Raw genomic sequence first — 11,805 nt, forward strand, 5'->3', positions numbered from 1 at the left:
GTTGCCCAAATGGGTTGATTTTCTTGCTTACTCCTGGATGCCTCCAAGCCAACACTGCTGTGCGCTGCGCCTGTCTTCTTCCAACAACCCAAGTGATCTGGCAAGACGGGGCAGAATTTTTCTTTAGAAGCAGCAAACTGTTTCCAAGCCAGAAATGTGACTTTTACATGTAAGTGAGTCTAAAATTAGCGATGGCTGCCTCTGCAGGAAGGAAATCGTGAAAGAAGAGCCACGTACTATCAGCAGCCCAGATGTGACATGGGGAAGGTTTTTTTTTCAATGTCCACATCCTGAGACTCACGCCACCTCAACTACCAACCCCTGTGGGGTGAAAATGCTCCTTTTCTCGGAAAACAAGGCTGAAAGCCTGGTCTTACCTTTCAGGCGCCTGCTGGTTGAGCTTCCTGCTCCACTAACTCCCTCCAGGGTGGGCACCCGTGGGCACACCCGTGGGCAGAGCTGTGCAGCTCCTCTCCTCTCCTCTCGGCAGCCCTGGTCACACAGTGGCGCAGGGCTGAAATACTGCCCTGCTCTCACCACGCGTGCCTGCCCACCGCTGGCAAAGCTGCCGCTGATTTCCTGGGGGCTGAAGGAAATATTTCTCCTTTACATGGGTGCATGAACACATCCTGGTAAATACGGACTGGTTACCGGAGAAAATGGAAAGGGCACAAATATACGTGTGTGTGTGTATATATGTATGTATATATATGTTCCAACTGAACTGTTTGATACTAATACACAATATGGCTCCCCCTCTCCCTCCCTTCTAACCCATTTGGACAGTGCTTGTTTCTACCAAGGGTTTAAAAGAAGTGACAGGCTTGATCTGGGATGGATACCCGTGATGCTCACCTCTGGCAACGAACGCATCGCTGGTTAAATTGACCAGTGTGTGAAGACAGCAGGAATTTTGATCATCGCCCAATATCCCGATGCCACATTGTGTCCTCAGTTCCAGATTTTTATTTGTCAGACATGCTTTTTGCTGGGCTGTTTGTCTTTCTTGCTTTGCCCTTGGAAAGCCCTTTGCACCCTGCCCGTGCCTTCTTTCCACCAAGGGTGGTACTCAGGGATGTAAAGCAGCACCGTGAGTGATGGGGATCGGGCTGTGGGCACACAAGTCCAACACCCAGGTCCTTGTAGTGAGCAACTCTTGGACATACGGATGGCCCAGTGTTTTCAAACCATGGTGTTGCTCTCGATCCGTTTATCTTAGCATCTCAGGGTTCACACCCTCCCTCAAATATTACGAGCTCTCTAATTCTTGACATTAGTATCTTCTAAAGCTTTTCCTAAGTTCAGTTGTATCGTTGGCAGCTGTACCTTGTGTCTGTGATTTCTGCAGGTTATTTATCCGTTTGACAGTGAGCTTCAGGGGTTGTTCAGCTTCATTGCAACATGGGTTTATAGACCTTGGAGGCATGAAAAGGAACGATATGCTGGGTAATGTCTCTGCCCATGGACGGCATGCACCAGAAAACCATCGCTCTAACGTGCGCGAGACTGCAAACCCATCTGCGAGTGGAACATGTATGCAATTATTTGATGACATTTTCTTTTTGTGCCGAATGAGTAACACGGAGAAAGTGGCTGCTGTCGAAGTTATAGCTGGGGGGCTTTGCACAAGGCAGGCTTTTTTGTTGTGCAGAAGCGGTGATCCCACGTCCCTTGACGTAAAGGAGCCGTGACCCCACGCCGTGGTGCCACAGTCCCCCAGAGGAGGCAGCTGGAGGCCTGCAGCGGTGGCCCTCGCCAGCCCGAGGAGGAGCTCAGCGAGAGGAGTTTTGGTGCAAGCTGGCAGCTGCCATCCATCGCGGCGTAACGTCATTCCATATCAAAGCAAAATCGCTGCTGACCCGCAGAGATGCACCGTCAGGCTGTGCCTCACTGCTGTGCACAGGCTTATTTTTAGATAAATGGAAGGAGAGAACAAATTAAAAACAAATAAGAAATTGGGTGTAGTCTCTTCCAGGCGCCAGCCAGCCCAGGGAGCAGCAGAGCCACCCGCTGTCTGCTTTTATCTCCACCCCGTCGCACCAGTACCGGGCACGTCAGGTGTGAGCTGCTGGTCCCGCTGGGGTGCCAGCCCCCAGCCCGCCAGCCTCCCGCCTGGCCGGAGGAGTTCCCAACAGTGTGACACAGAGCAGCCACTGGCACTGCCCCACTGGGACAGCTGGGACAGAAGGCTCACCAGCCTTCTTCCAAAAGCAGGCTTGAAAATGAAGTACATGAAATGCAGAATAAAGAAATAATAAATAACACATAATCAATTGTGCATTAAATATGCATCAATAGCCACAATTCTAAATCATTTATGCTGCTGCTCCGCCACCATTACCAGGCTTTTTGCAGGAGGATGTCGCTCGTGCTGCTTTAGCATCTGAAGCACAGGAGAGCTGGGCTTTGGTCTCAGCTCGGTCACCAGCCGGCTGCATGACCTCCGCCAAGCCCCTCTGCCTCCATTCCTTAGCCACCGGGGCCGGACAGTCACAACTACTGCCTCTGATAAAGCCTCAGGATCTGAAGTCCGAAAGCACCGTACAGCACTTGGCAACAGGAACGGTACAAAAATACGAAGGTAAGAGTTTTCGGAGCGATCTTGTGCCACCGGTTTTTATTCTGTGTATGCATTGGCCAGACTACTCCACGCTGACAGGTCTACCAGCATTTGGTTTTCAGCAAATCGTGGAAGAGATTTAGTGGCAGATAAATAGGCTGCAGGGACTAAAACTGGATTAAAAACATCAACGTTTCACAAAGCTAAATAACAACAGTGTCCCGCTGGGGATTTCTGAATGCACAGCTGAAAGATCAAAGCCCAGATCGTGACCAACGCTTGTGAGCAAAGCTGCAAATAGACGCCTGGATCAGCAAAAGCCTTTGGAAAACGCAGCGATGGAAAAATGACAGCCGATGAAATGGCCACATAACGAAAGCAGGAACGTTCATTAGCAATGATGCTGTTTGGTATGGCCTGTTCCATTCCTTAGCCTTCAGGAGGATTAATTCTGTAAGAGGGAAGAGGAGGAGTTGTTCACAGGGCAGAAGGGCTGAGCACAGCAGCAGAGACTGAAACCAAGCCTGCGTTTCATAGAAGAGGATGTGAGAAGTGAGGCTGTGGCTTGTGTCTTGAGGGGCTTCAGAGTGTCAGCTTCACAGAGCTAAATCCCATGAAAATGTCACTTGCAAAGCAATGGGAGCGGGATTCGGATAAAAGATCAAAGCAGGCATTGAACACAGTGAATAGAAAACAAACTATGGAAGTGATCTACTTAAAGGAGATTTCAGGATTGCCGCTCATCAAGCCAGCCAAGCCTTTCCTTAACAGGGAGGAATTAATCTTGCCACAAGAACATTAGAAAAACCCACAGCTGTTAACCTCTTAAAGGATGCAGGGCGATGCTGTGCTTCGCGCATCATCCAGACCATTTTCTAGAACGGCACTGCTCACGGTTACCTGCTCACGAGGAGGCCGGACAATTGCATTTACCAAAGGAACTGATTTCATCCCCCTGGGTTAAGGTAACTTCAGTGAGAGCCCCTGGCACACACGGTGGATGTCAAACGAACAGAGCCCACGTGCAGGCTGCCCGCGGTACTGAAGACAGACGAGCACGCGGTGGATTGTTGCCTGTTCTACTGCCGTAGCAGCGACTTCAGCATCACCGTGGTGCCGCGGACCAAAACTGCCCTGCCCAGGTGGCAAGGAGCCTGGCAGCCGAGCAGCTGGGCGTCACTGAAGCAGCCAAAGCTGCGGCAGCAGGAGAGGCAGCAGGAATGAGCAAACCAAGCTCGGTTCGTGGAAGCAGAGCGGTGTGTGCTGGGGCTGTGGTTTGACACCCAGCAGCCTGAGCAGCTGTGTCCCCTCCACCACCGTCCCACCTCTTCCACCACACTGACGTCAGTCACGGCCCTGCACAGCAAATTGGATCAAAGAACTGCTCGTAATTCCGAATTACCTGTGATTTGGCTTTGTTGATCCTCATATTCAACACAGAATTAACCTTGCCTTCTTTCAGCTTCTTGGGTGGTTCAAAGGCTTTGGCACTGGTGCTGCACGCTGGGGCGGTGACCACAGAGGGCTGACGTGCCCTGTGTTCGTGCCACCGGCTCTGTCCGCTCCAGAAGCCCCCGTCCTCAGCTGCCCGCAGTGGCCATGCCATTGAGAAGGCTTTCCCCCACTGTTGAAACCAGCAGCAAAAGCTTAGCACCGAAGAACCGGGGACCTTCTCATCCACAGGGAGAGGGGCCGATGATGGAGGGTTGGCAGCGCTGCAAAAATGCACAGACTAAATATGAAATTGCAACAAAACACGACCACAGTTCTGACAGTAGGCTCAGCACCGTGCTGGCAGCGTGGCCAGAGACCCCTCACCCGGTACAGCGCTGCCATGGCGCTTTGCCAGTGCCGTCCCTGCTACAATCAGATCTAGAAACTGTACTCTGTCCTGGAACCTCATCACCGAAAACAGGGCGAGAAACCAACAGATATTCAGAGAAATCTAGAAAAAAAGAGCAGGCTGGGAGGAGTGACCCTTCTACTGGGTAAGAGGTGCCAGCCTGAAAGCAGGCCCTGAACTCCTGAGGTCTTCAAGCAGGCAGAAAAAAAATAATCCAGGGTTTTTTTTAATAATTATTTGTCCTTGCTGACTTAACAAAAACAGATTTACGTCAAATGCAAACTGAAGACAAAATATCGCGGCATACCTTTGAAAGAGCGGGGATGTGAACACCACCCCAACAGCTCTTCCTAAGCTGGACTAGACAATGTGGTAAAAACAAGAACTCCAGAGAATATTCTGGAGGAAATACATTAAATAAACAAACACTACCCCTTCCTGAGTGACCACTGATGACCACCACAGCAGGGGCTTTGGGATATACTCACATTCTCTTGCTGTTTTGAAGCACCCAGTAACTGAGCCCCAGCGCTCTGTCACTCTTGTCATTTCGATGCTGATGAGTCACCACCATTCCTTCACCATTCTTCTTTCTCAAGGTTATTTCCAGGCACAGAACCTGACAAAACCAGAGAGTGCAAGGGCTGCACCTGCTCATTTCACTTTTTAATTTGAATTCTGTTTCCTTCAGTAGTACTTTTCACATTAGCACTTGCCTATTTTCTGACTGGGCTCCAGCCAGCCTTCTTCAACTGTCAACTTTAACTTTCTCTGATTTGCATTAAAATAGTTGGAAAAGAGGCAGCTTTGCACCATTTGAAACGTCTTACATTTTTAGATAGCTTTTATTTTTTTCCTTACAAAGCCGATGCGCACAATGGCTGAATGAGCCATTCCTGGTCTTCTGGTTTGGTTTGCTACAAAAGTCTCCTTTTATGCACACTTTTGATCCCAGATAAATTATTTTGTCATTCACTTCCAGAAGCTGAGCATGAATTGCCGCCATAGTATACATTCAAATTTCATTACATCAGTTACATCCACTTTATATTCACTACCTGTAAGGAAAGTCCACATTTAAAAAAAAAACAACAACAAAACAACCAAAAAACCCACCAGGATTCAAGGACTCGTTTTCTTTTATCCCAGCATTCATGGTGTTGGGGGGTGGGTTGAAGCAGAGAGCATCCTGACCTCAACACACTGAGGGCATCTACCAACGGAGATTCCTTCCAGGTTTGTGTCGCTGGAAGCTGTGCAGAAGGCAGCGAGGGAACGGCCGGTGCCCGTCCCTTGTGTCCCACGGGTGGGATGCACCCCCTGCCCCCCCTGCGGTAGCCCCACCAGCAGCTGCTGCAGCAAGGCTCTGCTAGGAGGCAGTTTGCAACCGTGCTGCAGGCGAGCAGGTCACTAAAGGGCCCGTGGACGAGCTGCCTTGGCCCCTGCCCTGCCTGTGCAGGGGCACGTGCCATCCCTCGTACAGGCGTCACCCCGTGCACGCCAGGCTGCTGGCACAGTGCGGCGGCTGCCGGGGGTCTTGGGCGGCACGCCTTCACCTGGGGGGGATTACACCACAGGGTCACAGCATGGTGGGGTGGGAAGGCAGCTCTGCAGACCACCCAGCCCCCCACCGCGGCTGGCGCAGGGGCTCACCGAGCAGCCGCACAGAGCCGCGTCCCGGCGGGTTTGAGTGTCTCTGAGGACGAGACCCCCTGGGCAGCCCACCCCGGGGCTCTGCCACCCTCCCCGTGAAGAAGTTCTTCCTCATATTCAGGTGGGACTTCTCGTGTTGCGGTTTGTGCCCGTTGCCCCTTGTCCCATTACTGGGCACCACGAAGAAGAGCCTGGCCCCATCCCCCTGCCACTCGCCCTTATGATATCGGAACCCACCAACAAGACACACACACTCCCCCCCAGCCAGCAAGACACCGCTGCTGGTGCTTTCCCCGGCTCATTTTCAGAATGGCAGACGCCCCCTCCTCCCCGAGAGCCGACGACTCTGTACTTTCCTTGACATCACCGCCTGCCCAGGGAGCAGGGAGCTGGGCACGGTGACATCTCAGCGCTGGCAGCTGCGTCTGTGGCAGGACCTTCTGCCTCAGAGCCCCGTGGCCAGGCACAGGGCAGGGGCTCTGGCAAGGGGTCCCGCTGCAAGAGCATACAGAGCCCCTACTACTCACATGTACCACGGGCTTTCTCCTGGAGCTTTGTGTCAACACAAGCCAATGAAGAAAGCATCTTATGAAAAAGCAGTTTGGTGTTAAATTAAGCAAAAAGAAAAGGTAAGATTAAAAGGGGGGGGGGGAGAAAAAGAAGGGAAAAAAAGAGAAAAAAAGTAAAAAGAAAAAAGATAAAAAGATAGAGGAAAAAGAAAAATGGAAAGGAAAAAGTAAAAAAAAAGGTAAAAGTGAAGAAGTGGAAAAGGAAAAAGGAACAAGGAACAAGGAAAAAGTAAAAAGGAAAGCAACTGCATCCTATGGAAGGCAATTGATAGGTGATTTTCAGCTTAGTTTCTTGTCACCACGACACAAAACTCTGATCACTTGGACCACCTGCCGGGCATCTTGCTTTAAACATATCATGGACGAGTAAAGCACCGCTCAGTTCCCTCAGCGCCGGCTGAGCACGCCGTGTAACGGCTGCTGCCATGGGTTTTCCAAAAAGGAGAAGTAAATACCTGCAGCGAGGGGAAGGGATGGAGCAGGCCTCGTCAGCACCGTGAGATGAGCTTCCAGACAAACTCCTAAAGGCGTTCTGGTTTGAAATCACGCCGGTTCTGGTTTTGCAGAGCATAACTCGAGCCTGCACTGGGCAGCAGTACTGTGAGAAGTGAAAACGTAGCATGGACTAGAAGGAGACGGAGGGGAAATAGATAAAGTGCTCAAGAAGAAACCGTTGACCTGCACGGCTCCGCAGGCAGAGGCTCACCCCGCTCGCCCCTGCCGGCTCCTGGCAGGCAGCGGGGGGACACGTCCAGGGGCACCCCCAGGCTCGGGGGGGCGCAAGCTCTGTGCCTCCCCTGCCCGCCCGCTGCCCCCAAACCCCTCTGCAGTTCCCAGCTCGGCGCAGTTAATCACAGCGGGGAGGTGCTGCCGGGACAAACCGAGCGTGTCACCCACATCCAAAGAGCAGTGACAGTGACAGTGACACAGTCCCTTGTGTGACACCTCCCCGGGCACGGCTGGGGCTTGGGGCGCCGAGACCGGCGGGTGTGCGCCAACGGGAGGCGGAGGAGCAGGTGAGAAGGGGCGATGGGGGGTGGTCGGGGTCAGCCCCGCTGCCCTCGGGGGGGCGGCGCTGGTTTCGGTCTGACTGCGCTGCCCCCAGCCCCAGCGCTGCGCGGGGAGCGGCGCCCGCGCCTGGCGGCCATCGCCGCCGCCGGGGGTCCCTGCCCCGCCCGGGGGTCCCTGCCCCGCCCGGGGGTCCCTGCCCCGCCCGGGGGTCCCTGCCCCGCCCGGGGGTCCGGCCCCCCCGCCCCCCGCAGGGCCCCCCCGCGGGCCGCGCACAGCCCGAGGTGCCGGCTGCCTCCCGCGGCCGCGGGCAGCGGTGAGTAACGGGGCGAGGGGGGGTGGGGTCGCCTGTCGAGGGTGGGGGTCGGTACCCACACACGCGCACACGCCCCCCGGGGGTGCGAGGTGCTGAGGAGCGGTTCCCGGGGTGCTGGCGCGGCGGGGAGAAGGTCAGCGGGGTGCTGGGGAGCCAGGGCCTGGCTGCCCTGGGATGCCGGCTGCCTCGGGATGCTGGCCACGCTGAGGGGTTTGCTGCCTCGGGATTATCCTTGCTCCAGGATGGTCCTTGCCTCGGCGTGCTCCCTGCTTCGGGATGGTCCCTCCCTCAGGATGTTGGCCACCCTGAGATGCTTGCTGCCTCAGGATGGTCCTTGCCTCACGTTGCTCCCTGCCCCGGGATGCTCCCAGCTCCAGGATGGTCCTTGTCACAGGGTGCTGGCCACCCCGCGATGCTCCTGTCCTCGGGATGCTGGCCACCCCGGGATGCTCACTGCACGCTGGGACAGAGCCACCTAAGGCAGCACAGTGTCAAAGGGCTGTTCTCTAGCAATAACACTGCCCCGTTCCTTCATGCAGTCAGGTCTTACTAAATACCTCGTGCTTGGTAGCTCTGGTGAAAGGCACTGACCTCAGGCAGGATGGCACCAAGGCTGTGAGTGCTGCTGTCCATGCTGGGCCGGTGGCAGCCAGCCACCCATGGTGCAAAGTTTACCTAAAAATGCAGTTAGTGTTACTAGGGACACATAAGCAACAGCACAGTTTGGGCACAAATACCGTTTTTTTCTGGGTGAAATATCCCGGTGAGAAACGTTCCTCCTCTTCCCAGTGGTGCGCGGTTGCTCCCGCAGGTTCCGTGATAAGACTCTGAGAACAGACTCTTGCTTTGTGTGGAGCTTTTCTGGGGAGGGTGGGGGCAAGGGTATAAAAAGTTGGTTAAAAGCAAAATACAGAGCTTTTGCGGTTTGCAAGTGATTTTGTTAAAGAACTCGAGACGACTGCTGTAAGCAGCCGATGTGATTATGGTGAATCCACAGCTAAACAAAGCGTAACTGCTATTTCGGAGAGGTAAGTATGTATGAACAGGCACCATCTGGTGCTTTGGACACCTGAGGTTCTTCCTCTGCTTTGTACTTACCAGGACAATGGCCATCATGTTTTTGTAACCTATGCACAGCAACTCTGTTTTCCGTCATTGATGTGGAATCTGGAGAATTTTTTCTTCTTAATTCCTCCCCCCGCCCATATATTTGCTCTAAGCTGAAGGTTATTTCTCATTCTTTTCTCATATTTAACTCTGATCTCAGTTTACATGCTCTGCTGCACTCATATGATGCCTTGTAAATCGTCTAGCACTTACCTAAGTAAACCAGTGATTAAAATTATTTGAAGTTAGACTATTTTTGTCTGTTGACTCAAGTATTTTGGGTACAGTTTTGCTGTCAGAAAGCAAGCTGTCTGAAGGATGTTTACACGGTTACTGGGCAATTTCAGTTTATTGGAAGGCAGAGCATTTACTTGAAGAACTTTGGTGCTGTGATTGCTCATCCTCGCAGTTAGTAATCACCTACGGAAGGAACCGTGTGAAGTGTCTGTGTAAAGCTGAGGCACTGCGGCAAGGCTTAACATTTAATTTTGAAGAACATCTGCATTTAAATAAACAAAGTGCTGATATGCATTTTGGCAAATCTTACGCATTTCAAATTCACCTCAGATATCGGTTCACTTGCTTAAACACCATGGAATGGATCCCATCTCATTATGTAGAAAAAAAACCTGAAATAACTTTTTTTTTATATATTGATATACATGTGGCAAAGACTATAGTGTGCAATGCAACCCCATGGAAGCGCCCCTTCAGCCAGGATGGCAGGAAAAGCAGTCAGGATATAAAGTTTATTTACCTTTATCAAGATGGCACCAAGTTATCAAAGTAGCTGCATCCCTGTGGCAGCTCAGGTGTTACGGAAAGGGCTCCTTGGTGTATGCGCTGCCGAAGCAGCTGGTAATAGTCTTGCTGCTCCTGTAGTTCTGCAGGGGAAGGGTAAAAAAGCAAATAGTTGTTAATGCCCGTTTCAAAATGCACGGGAAAATACTGAGGCTTGGTTCAGGCTGGGCGCGAATGATTTTTGCGAAGCATTTGTGTTTGTAACTTCGGAGTGTGGATTTGATCGAGTAAGTCTAGACATGGCGTAGGTTTGCATTCACACAGAATTTTTGAGCAATCCTGTGGAGTTTAAAACATTTCCGAAGCTGTTTGGTTTGCGTTGCCTGCCGTGGGGAGCGGAGCAGTCCTGAGCAAGCTGCGGGGGCGGGGGGGGGGAGGGCTGGCCTTTTGGGAAGCAGCCGGAGGAGATTGCCGGGTTGCTACTTCCCCAGGTCCGACCCAAATTTGTACGTGCAATGCTCAGGTCTGGGAATCTTGAGACTGTGTTTGTCATCTGAGCTGCGACCGGTTCCCATGGGGTCAGGGTCACCCGTGCAGAGGCTGAGCGCGGAGCTGCCGAAGCTGCACAGGGGTCCTGGTGGGGCACAGAACCGTGCTGCCCCAGCCAGAGGAGGCTGCGGGGTTCGGGGGGGGGGGGCTGGAGTGGGGCAGGGTGTACTGTGGGGGCTCTGTGTCATGAGGACAGGTAGCACACGGGGTGCTAATGGTTTGTTCTGGTGCCTCCAGAGGAAGATTTTTGGTTCTGTGCTTGCAGGGGGGCTTTGGGAGGGAAGGGGTCAAATACTTCTTTTTCTGAAGCACAGAGTTTTCTGGTTTTAAATCACAGAGCTTTAACGTACCCATAACTCTGCCGCTGCCCTCACTCTGGGGAGAACCAGCCCAAAATCAGCTCCCTCCCGCTTCAGATAGGGCTTTGGGAGTCACAGCTTGGCAATGCTAGCAGTGAAATAAGCATTTTGGATTTTCTGAAGTTGTAAAATAGTAAAATACAAACATCTGTAAATTATTTTCCCACTTTTGGGGAACTGGTAAATGGTATTCTCTGTATGGTATTTCTCTATAGGGAGCAAAATGCTACTTGCATGGATTGTGCCCGCAGCAATTTGGTTGTTGGTGCACTTCACAGCAGGTAAGATTATTTTTTTTTCCTATGTAACAATTATCACTTAAAAGAATTGCTCAGGCTAATCAAGGGTTGGGTTTTTTCCCCAACTTTTGTGTGGTATACTAGTAAACATCTTCCTTATTGGAGGGAACAAAATGTGATGCTCGGTGAGGTTTATGCTGTAATTTCTGTAAGAAGCCCCTGACCCCTGCTGCTGCCGGCTGCACGGGCAGGCTGCAGCCGCGCTCTCAGCTGAAGCAGTGGAGCTGGTTAGCTGGTCATGCATAATTAGCAGGGCTGGTTAGCTGGTCGTGCATAATTAGCACCGCAAGCCTGTTTCCTTTGTGCATTTAGCTGCTAATAAGTTACGCAGGGAGGTTACCTGGTTTAGTTCAAGGTAGAGCTGCTGGGGACAGGAGAAAACATCCCTACAGATAGCTTCCACCGAGACTGGCAGGCTCCCAAGCAAGGAGGAGCAGTGTTCCAGCATTTTCCCTTACCTTCTGCCACTGGTGTGCCCACAGCCTGGGCACCCCACAGCCTGCCCTGGTGTCCCGTGCGTGGAATCATCCCGGGCCACCTCGAACAGATGACACCGCACAGGGCGAGGTCTCTGCAGGTCCAAGGGAACCTCACTGCTCTCTTCCGTAGAGACAGGCCTGCCGCCGCTGGACCGAAACACAGACAACTCCTTAAACCATGATGGGAAAAAAAAGAATTCAGATAGCTTTTGCCTGGGGTTGTGCTTTTCTGTACACCTGGCAGCTAGCCCGTGGTTTCTAACCCCGGTAAACAGGCTGGTGAGGCTGGGCACAGCGGCACCCTGCAATTCTTGCATTATAA

At 52.5% G+C, this 11,805-nt stretch overlaps 1 long non-coding RNA gene across 1 annotated transcript; it reads right to left on the reverse strand.

Annotated features, from left to right (window-relative positions):
• Positions 1-5,229: 5,229 nt before the first annotated feature.
• Positions 5,230-7,784, reverse strand: LOC121095764. The gene is made up of 2 exons (XR_005830200.1): positions 7,081-7,784; positions 5,230-6,551 (listed from the first exon to the last, which is right to left on the reverse strand). It is a non-coding gene; the product is annotated as an uncharacterized LOC121095764 (long non-coding RNA).
• Positions 7,785-11,805: the final 4,021 nt, after the last annotated feature.

The sequence above is a fragment of the Falco naumanni genome, chromosome 11 (assembly GCF_017639655.2).
Source record: "Falco naumanni isolate bFalNau1 chromosome 11, bFalNau1.pat, whole genome shotgun sequence".
NCBI lineage: Eukaryota > Metazoa > Chordata > Aves > Falconiformes > Falconidae > Falco > Falco naumanni.